The following is a 10,123-nucleotide window of genomic DNA, read 5'->3' as shown; positions in this document are numbered from 1 at the left end:
TTAGGTAGGTTTATTCCTAGATATTTTATTCATTTTGTTGCAATGGTAAACGGGAGTGTTTTCTTAATTTCACTTTCAGATTTTTCATCATTAGTGTATAGGAATGCAAGAGATTTCTGTGCATTAATTTTGTATCCTGGTACTTTACCAAATTCATTGATTAGCTCTAGTAGTTTTCTGGTAGCATCTTTAGGATTCTCTATGTATAGTATCATGTCATCTGCAAACAGTGACAGCTTTACTTCTTCTTTTCCGATTTGGATTCCTTTTATTTCTTTTTCTTCTCTGATTGCTGTGGCTAACACTTCCAAAACTATGTTGAATAATAGTGGTGAGAGTGGGCAACCTTGTCTTGTTCCTGATCTTAGTGGAAATGGTTTCAGTTTTTCACCATTGAGGACAATGTTGGCTGTGGGTTTGTCTTTTATGGCCTTTATTATGTTGAGGAAAGTTCCCTCTATGCCTACTTTCTGCAGGGCTTTTATCATAAATGGGTGTTGAATTTTGTCAAAAGCTTTCTCTGCATCTATTGAGATGATCATATGGTTTTTCTCCTTCAATTTGTTAATATGATGTATCACGTTGATTGATTTGCATATTTTGAAGAATCCTTGCATTCCTGGAATGAACCCCACTTGATCATGGTGTATGATCCTTTTAATGTGTTGTTGGATTCTGTTTGCTAGTATTTTGTTGAGGACTTTTGCATCTATGTTCATCAGTGATATTGGCCTGTAGTTTTCTTTCTTTGTGACATCTTTGTCTGGTTTTGGTATCAGGGTGATGGTGGCCTCATAGAATGAGTTGGGGAGTGTTCCTCCCTCTGCAATATTTTGGAAGAGTTTGAGAAGGAGAGGTGTTAGCTCTTCTCAAAATGTTTGATAGAATTTGCCTGTGAAGCCATCTGGTCCTGGGCTTTTGTTTGTTGGAAGATTTTTAATCACAGTTTCAATTTCAGTGCTTGTGATTGGTCTGTTCATATTTTGTTCATATTTCTTCCTGGTTCAGTCTCAGCAGGTTGTACATTTCTAAGAATCTGTCCATTTCTTCCAGGTTGTCCATTTTATTGGCATAGAGTTGCTTGTAGTAATCTCTCATGATCGTTTGTATTTCTGCAGTGTCAGTTGTTACTTCTCCTTTTTCATTTCTCATTCTATTGATTTGAGTCTTCTCCCTTTTTCTCTTGATGAGTCTGGCTAATGGTTTATCAATTTTGTTTATCTTCTCAAAGAACCAGCTTTTAGTTTTATTGATCTTTGCTATTGTTTCCTTCATTTCTTTTTCATTTATTTCTGATCTGATCTTTATGATTTCTTTCCTTCTGCCAGCATTGGGGTTTTTTTGTTCTTCTTTCTCTAATTGCTTTTGGTGCAAGGTTAGATTGTTTATTCGAGATGTTTCCTGTTTCTTGATGTAGGCTTGTATTGCTATAAACTTCCCTCTTAGCACTGCTTTTGCTGCATCCCATAGGTTTTGGGTCGTGTGTCTCCATTGTCATTTGTTTCTAGGTATTTTTTGATTTCCCCTTTGATTTCTTCAGTGATCACTTCGTTATTAAGTAGTGTATTGTGTAGCCTCCATGTGTTTGTATTTTTTACAGATCTTTTCCTGTAATTGATATCTAGTCTCATAGCGTTGTGGTCGGAAAAGATACTTGATATGATTTCAATTTTCTTAAATTTACCAAGGCTTGATTTGTGACCCAAGATATGATCTATCCTGGAGAATGTTCCATGAGCACTTGAGAAAAATGTGTATTCTGTTGTTTTTGTGTGGAATGTCCTATAAATATCAATTAAGTCCATCTTGTTTAATGTATCATTTAAAGCTTGTGTTTCCTTATTTATTTTCATTTTGGATGATCTGTCCATTGGTGAAAGTGGGGTGTTAAAGTCCCCTACTATGATTGTGTTACTGTCGATTTCCTCTTTTATGGCTGTTAGTATTTGCCTTATGTATTGAGGTGCTCCTACGTTGGGTGCATAAATATTAACAATTGTTATACCTTCTTCTTGGATCGATCCCTTGATCATTATATAGTGTCCTTCTTTGTCTCTTGTAATAGTCTTTATTTTAAAGTCTATTTTGTCTCATATGAGAATTGCTACTCCAGCTTTCTTTTGATTTCCATTTGCATGGAATATCTTTTTCCATCCCCTCACTTTCAGTCTGTATGTGTCCCTAGGTCTGAAGTGGGTCTCTTGTAGACAGCATATATATGGGTCTTGTTTTTGTATCCATTCAGCCAGTCTGTGTCTTTTGGTGGGAGCATTTAATCCATTTACATTTAAGGTAATTATCGATATGTATGTTCCTATTCCCATTTTCTTAAATGTTTTGGGTTTGTTATTGTAGGTGTTTTCCTTCTCTTGTGTTTCTTGCCTAGAGAAGTTCCTTTAGCATTTGTTGTAAAGCTGGTTCAGTGGTGCTGAACTCTCCCAGCTTTTGCTTGTCTGTAAAGGTTTTAATTTCTCCATCAAATCTGAATGAGATCCTTGCTGGGTAGAGTAATCTTGGTTGTAGGTTTTTCACCTTCATCACTTTAAGTATATCCTGCCACTCCCTTCTGGCTTGCAGAATTTCTGCTGAAAGATCAGCTGTTAACCTTATGGGGATGCCCTTGTGTGTTATTTGTTGTTTTTCCCTTGCTGCTTTTAATATGTTTTCTTTATATTTAATTTTTGATAGTTTGATTAATATGTGTCTTGGCGTGTTTCTCCTTGGATTTATCCTGTATGGCACTCTCTGTGCTTCCAGGACTTGATTAACTATTTCCTTTCCCATATTAGGGAAGTTTTCAACTATAATCTCTTCAAATATTTTCTCAGTACCTTTCTTTTTCTCTTCTTCTTCTGGGACCCCTATAATTCGAATGTTGGTGTGTTTAATGTTGTCCCAGAGGTCTCTGAGACTGTCCTCAGTTCTTTTCATTCTTTTTTCTTTATTCTGCTCTGCAGTAGTTATTTCCACTATTTTATCTTCCATGTCACTTATCCGTTCTTCTGCCTCAGTTATTCTGCTATTGATCCCATCTAGAGTATTTTTAATTTCATTTATTGTGTTTTTCATCGTTGCTTGGTTCCTCTTTAGTTCTTCTACGTCCTTGTTAAATGTTTCTTGCATTTTGTCTATTCTATTTCCAAGATTTTGGATCATCTTTACTATCATTATTCTGAATTCTTTTTCAGGTAGACTGCCTATTTCCTCTTCATTTGTTAGGTTTGGTGTGTTTTGACCCTGCTCCTTCATCTGCTGTGTGTTTTTCTGTCTTCTCATTTTGCTTATCTTACTGTGTTTGGGGTCTCCTTTTCACAGGCTGCAGGTTCGTAGTTCCTGTTGTTTTTGGTATCTGTCCTCAGTAGCTAAGGTTGGTTCAGTGGGTTGTGTAGGCTTCCTGGTGCAGGGGACCAGTGCCTGTGTTCTGGTGGATGAGGCTGGATCTTGTCTTTCTGGTGGGCACGTCCACGTCTGGTGGTGTGTTTTGGGGTGTCTGTGGCCTTATTATGATTTTAGGCAGCCTCTCTGCTAATGGATGGGGCTGTGTTCCTGTCTTGCTAGTTGTTTGGCATAGGGTGTCCAGCACTGTAGCCTGCTGGTCGTTGAGTGAAGCTGGGTCTTGATGTTGAGATGGAGATCTCTGAGAGATTTTCGCCATTTGGTATTACGTGGAGCTGGGAGGTCTCTTGTGGACCAGTGTCCTGAAGTTGGCTCTCCCACCTCAGAGGCACAGCCCTGATGCCTCGCTGGAGCACCAAGAGCCTTTCATCCACACGGCTCAGAATAAAAGGGAGAAAAAATAGAAAGAAAGAAAGAAAGAAAGAGGATAAAATAAAATAAAATAAAGCTATTATAATAAAAAAATTATTAAGAAAAAAATTATTAAGAAAAATTTTTTTAAATTTTTTAAAAATAAATTTATTAATTTTTTATAATAAAAAATAAGAAAAAATTAAGAAAAAGATTTATTAAGAAGAAAATTGTTAATTTTTTTAAAATAAAAAATAAGAAAAAACTTATTAAGAAAAAATTTTTTAAATTTTTTAAAGTAAAAAATAAGGAAAAAATTATTAAGAAAAATTTATTAAGAAAAAAACAAACAAACAAACAAACAAAAAACAAAAATAAACGGATGGACCGATCCCTAGGACAAATGGTGAAAGCAAAGCTATACAGACAAAATCTCACACAGAAGCATACACATATACACTCACAAAAAAAGGAAAAGGGGAAAAATTAATATATCCTGCTCCCAAAGTCCACTTCCTGAATTTGGGATGATTCGTTGTCTGTTCAGGTATTCAACAGATGCAGGTACATCAAGTTGTTTGTGGAGCTTTAATCCGCTGCTTCTGAGGCTGCTGGGAGAAATTTCCCTTTCTCTTCTTTGTTCGCACAGCTCCCGGGGTTCAGCTTTGGATTTGGACCCGCCTCTGCGTGTAGGTCGCCTGAGGGCGTCTGTTCTTCGCTCACACAGGACGGGGTTAAAGGAGCAGCTGCTTCGGGGGCTCTGGCTCACTCAGGCGGGGGGGAGGGAAGGGTACGGATGCGGGGCGAGCCTGCGGCGGCAGAGGCCGGTGTGTCGTTACAGCAGCCTGAGGCGCACCGTGCGTTCTCCCGGGGAAGTTGTCCCTGGATCACGGGACCCTGGCAGTGGCGGGCTGCACAGGCTCCCGGGAGGGGCGGCGTGGATAGTGACCTGTGCTCGCACACAGGCCTCTTGGTGGCGGCAGCAGCAGCCTTAGCGTCTCATGCCCGTCTCTGGGGTCCGCGTTGATAGCCGCGGCTCGTGCCCGTCTCCAGAGCTCACCCAGGCGGTGCTCTGAATCCCCTCTCCCTTTTGGGAGGTCTGACCTTCTGCCAGCGTTCAGTGGGTGTTCTGTAGGAGCAGTTCCACGTGTAGATGTATTTCTAATGTATCGGGAGTTGCTGCAGAGTTGATGTCCCCAGGATGTGCATTCTCTCCCAAATCAGTACCAGGAAAGCCATCTGCCTTGCTTCCGAGGTGAGGCCTGTCTGTGAGAGGGGTGCAGCCCACTGTGTTCTTATTTCTCTTCTGACTGGATAATTCCAAATTTCTAGTCTTCTATCTCACAGATTCTATCTTCTGCTTGATCCATTCTGTTGTTAATGCTCTCTATGGCATTTTTTTTCATGTCATTCATTTTATTCTTCAGGTCCAGAATTTGTATTTTTTTGTGATTTCTATCTCTTTGTTAAACTTCTCATTTTGTTAATGTATTATTTTCCCTCTTTTGTTGAATTGTCTTCTGTGTTTTCTTGTAGCTCATTGAATTTCCTTAAAATAACTATTTTGAAATTTTATTTGGTAAATTGCAGATCTCCATGTCTTTGGTGCCGGTTACTGGAAGATTATTGTGTTCCTTTGGTGGTGTCATGTTTCTTTGTTTTTTAAAAAATAAATTTATTTATTTATTTATTTTTGGCTGCATTGGGTCTTTGCTGCTGCATGCACGCTTTCTCTAGTTGTGGCGAGCAGGAGCTACTCTTTGTTGCGGTGCGCAGGCTTCTCATTGTGGTGGTTTCTCTTGTTGCGGTGCACAGGTTCTAGGTGTGTGGGTTTCAGTAGTTGTGGCACATGGGCTCAGTAGTTGTGGCGCACGGGCTTAGTTGCTTCATGGCCTGTGGGATCTTCCCAGACCAGGGCTTGACCCGTGTCCCCTGCAGTGGCAGGTGGATTCTTAAATACTGCGCCACCAGGGAAGTCCTGGTGTCATGTTTCTTTGATTTTTCATGTTACTTGAAGTTTTGCATTGCTATCTTTGCATTTGAAATAGTAGTCACCTCCTTCAGTCTTTACTAACTGCCTTCAGGAGAGAAATACCTTCTGTCAGTGCTACTAGTGATTCTGAGGCTTTCTCCAGCCTTCTGTGGTTACACCTTCACCACCCCTCTTGTTCCCTCTTGGTGGTAGGGGGAGTGTAAAATTCTTAAGATTGTATGCCTTCCCTCAATCCTGCAATGCACCAGCCTGGATTTTGACAGTCTTTGTTTTCCATAAGGTGGCACTAAAACTCAAGTTTGTGGTCTCTTCCTGGCCTGATCTGGTTCCATTATCTGTGCATGCCCACCAGCTGTCTGCCAAATCTCACTCTTGCTGCTGCTTTCTGGAGTGTGCCTGTGTTGGGAGCTAGCCCCAGGGGCGGAGGGGTGAAGGTAGGGGAAAAGTGAGGCATACTGAGTGCTGGGATGCCTGTGGGCCAGTCGGGGTATCTTCAGGCAAGGTGCTCCCAGAAGCTTGTGGGCAGGCTTCTTGATAGAACTTGTGATGCAGTTAGTAGGGCCGGTGGCCCTTTAATTCTCTCAGAGAGTGCCATCTGCCACTCTCCTAGTCTTTTCCCACCATCCACTCATGCAGCTCATGACTCAGTACTCCTCTCCATTGCACCCAAACTCATATGTTTTTGTTTTTGTTCCAGTGGTGTGCTGGAACTTCTCCTCTGGAAACCTGGATTTCCACAAAAGCTCTCTCATTCTTGGGTCATTGTCTAAAATATTGTTTTCCAGAGGGTACTGGACCATGGCCAAGAGGGCTTAGAGCTGATCCATGGGCTAGGACCACAGCTAGGACGGAGGTCTGTATGCCTATTACCCAATGCATGGGTGGGTGAGATTCTTCCCAGGTCTCTTGATATATGGTGCTGAATTCCACAGCTCCCTCAAAGGCACTTGCATCCATGGACAGATGCCAAATAATTCTTGTTGAGAGGGGCACAAAAACGAGACATTTTATTCTGCCATGATGCTGACATCACTCCACAGTAGAAATTTCTCAAGGTGCATATGGGTTAAAATATACCATAGATGATTATACTAGAGTGACTGATCGTTCCACTTTGCTTGGGACTTTCCCAGTTTTGCTATTAAAATGAAAACTTTAAAATATTTTTATGTTATTTGATTTTTATTCATCTTGAATGGCTCATAGTTTTAAATGGTAGTTTTCAACCGTACAGAAGGAAAATGTACCAGAATTAATAAGCTAACTTTTTAAAGTGCAGAAGACCCCACTCCCCACCCCACCGGGTAATCCAGTGTTTAGACCTGCATATGTGAAAAGGCTCCCTGTGGCTGTGCATACATTATTCATCCTCCAGCTCTGATCCTGCCCCCTTCCAACTCATACACATACACTCATGTACACTGGAGGTTACTAATAGTTCTGTGAAGGGATAAACTAACTTAAAAAAGTAAATTTGAGGCCCAAAGTGTTCAATCCATAACTATTATCATAATCATTACTATTTTAGTGATTATCTCAATTGGTTTTATTACCTTAATGGGATGGAGTTTTGCTCTGAGAGATCTAAGAGAAGTAAATTATCTTTTCCTTTCTGGTTTCAGTTTATTACCATTACTGTCCAGCTCTTAGGGGAGAAAAAGAAAAGAATTGATGAAGTTGTGTTATGCAATTTATCTCCTTCTGTAGTATCCTGTTTTTTTAAAAAATCAGGAGGGTTTTTTAACTGTAAAAAACTTTTATACATACCATAACTGAAAGATTTGTGTCTACTTTAATCTGAACTACATTGATTTTATTTCCATTAGAAAGTAGTTTTGTAAATTAAGGGAAAAGCATTAGTAAAAGGTATATGCATTGAAAGCCTTTTAGTCTCTAAGGCAATCATTCAGTCGGTCACATCAACATGTATTTTGAGACCATTTATTGAAATTCCAGAAACAATAAAAAATATCCAAAAAAGTAATTCAAATACTGAGGCTTTCATCATTTTAGACTTTCTTCCAAAGTAGAGGCTAGGCTCATGGTTCTCTACTCTGTCTGCAATTTAAAATACTCAGGGTAAATATTTAAATATGCTGCTATCCAGCCACACTGCTGGAGACTGCTCTAATTGTAAAGTGATGTGATGTGATTTGATGGGATGGGATGGGATGGGATGGAGTCTTATATTAAGCTTTATTTGTTTGTTTGTTTGTCTGTTTTTGTTAGTCTCCCCTGGGTGATTCTAATGGGAAGACAGGGATGAGAACCACTAAACTCGGAGCGAGAGGATAAGAAAAATGTAGCCGATCTCAACTTTTAAAACTATGTTTGTTATCTCTACTTTGTCCCTTCTGTCTCCAAAACATAAACACAGAGACACAAACCTCTCCTATCCCCACCAAGAATACTTCCTCCAGACTTCATTATATTTGAATGGCTGCATTCCAATCAGCAATGCTAGATTCTTTTTTTTTTTTTAAGAAGTTGAATATTTTATTATTAAACTGTTTCTTATTTTCCTGCAAGGCTGTTGCTTCACTGTATAAAAATAGCACCAGCAAACACAGTATATTGCAAAATTAAGATAGTAATGTTCTTCACTGGACACTATACAACTAACAAATTTTCTCCGCTGTCATTTATTTCCAGTGGCAAGTTCATTGAGTATTTTGACCCAAATCCAGGGATGGCTGTAAGCAAGTTACAATATTATATAAGGTTAAGATAACAATGTTATCCTTGAATTACATAGTTTTTATAACTAGTTTTACCACAGATAATTTCAGGAATTCTGAGTATTATAACTGGAGACTAGCCTAAAAATCACAGGGTGTTGTGAAAAAGATGCATAGTGTCTATGTGAAATCATTAGGAAGTTAAGGGGTATTTTCTTCAGGCAACATTGTTGCAAGTAGTTTCTTTTGCTAAAAGTTGCTTTTTAAAAATCTATCCACCACTAATTTAAGACAACTATGGTAGATTAAGTTGTTTCAAACTAGTTTATTTAGGGGTTCCATTTTCACTCCGCAATAGATTTTATGTATTTCTCATATGCTTCTTCACTCATTAGTTCATCTAGTTCTGAAGGGTTACTGAGTGTCATCTTGATCAGCCAACCATCTTCATAACAAGATTTGTTGACAAGTCGTGGATTTTCTGCTAGAGCTTCATTAATTTCAGTTACTTCTCCTGATAGAGGAGAATAGAGTTCACTAGCAGCTTTCACACTTTCCAAAGCACCAAATTCCTCGTATGTTCAATTCTGTCCCAACTTCAGGCAGACTACAGTAAACAACATCTCCCAAAGCTTCCTGTGCAAAATTGCTGATTCCCACTGTTCCAACACCGTTTTCTGTTGTTACCCATTCATGTTTGTCTGTGAATTTACGACCCGACAGCAGAGCGGGGCCGGTGCGCAGCGCCCGGACGGCGCCCGCCCGCAGTCCCCAGGGCCGCGGCGGGCAGGGCGCGTTGGGCGCAGAGATGGCCCGCAGGCTGCAAACCGCGGCCCGCACGCTCCGCGCCACTCGCAGCGCCATGTTCGCAGGGGGCAAGCAATGCTAGATTCTAATGGGTTTTCCTCTCTTAATTGTCTCTCCCATCCACCTCTTGCTAGACTTTTCCCACTGAACCCCCATCACAAATGTTTACCAGAGCACAGGGGCTGTGGCCACTCTTTTCAGGATTTCACACAGTGTCTAACACAGGGACCTGCCCAGACGAAATCATAAATATTTGTTGCACTGAATTATTGAACTGTCTGTTTGCAGTGTCTTGCTAGTTGTTTTTTCTCTGTGATGGGATGGCAGAGTTATGTTCTCATTTTCTGGTTCAATCTTACCACATCCCTTAGTTTCAGGCACAGAGATGCTATGATTTCTCTTGCATACATACAGATATATATTCTCTTCCCTGTTTATGTTTTCTCTCTGTCTTTCAGCAGTAGAAAATAAATGTCTCTTTTCAAACCAATGCATGAGAAGAATATCATGGGATAAGAGAATGCATTATCCACAAATCCTTGATCATACCCTGCCTGATTTGTATCCTATCTCTGCATCTCACCTTTTGACCCTCTGTCCATCGTTCACTATACTCTGATCATGCCAACTTTCTTGCAGCTTCTTGAACACACCAAGTTCTTTCCTATCTCTGGTACTATCCGCTCTGCTTAGAATACTCTTTTTCCTGCTCATCACCTGCACATCCCGCAGGTGATATCATTCCCTCAAAGAGAACTTCTACACACCCCTTATGTGGAAAGGAGGCTAATTTAAATGGAGAAGTCAGGATGGCCTCTCTGACCTTTTAGCTGGTAGCTGTGCAGGTCCTCCCTCCACAGTTTAGATGCTCATGACTGTGTCAAGAGACACAGTTTAG

At 40.2% G+C, this 10,123-nt stretch overlaps 1 pseudogene; it reads right to left on the bottom strand.

The window, feature by feature from the left end:
* Positions 1-8,762: 8,762 nt before the first annotated feature.
* Positions 8,763-9,282, bottom strand: LOC133097024 (glycine cleavage system H protein, mitochondrial-like; annotated as a pseudogene).
* Positions 9,283-10,123: the final 841 nt, after the last annotated feature.

Source organism: Eubalaena glacialis, chromosome 1 (genome assembly GCF_028564815.1).
Source record: "Eubalaena glacialis isolate mEubGla1 chromosome 1, mEubGla1.1.hap2.+ XY, whole genome shotgun sequence".
Lineage (NCBI taxonomy): Eukaryota > Metazoa > Chordata > Mammalia > Artiodactyla > Balaenidae > Eubalaena > Eubalaena glacialis.
The sequence above is the reverse complement of the archived record's forward strand: the minus strand, read 5'-3'. Positions and strand labels throughout refer to the sequence as shown.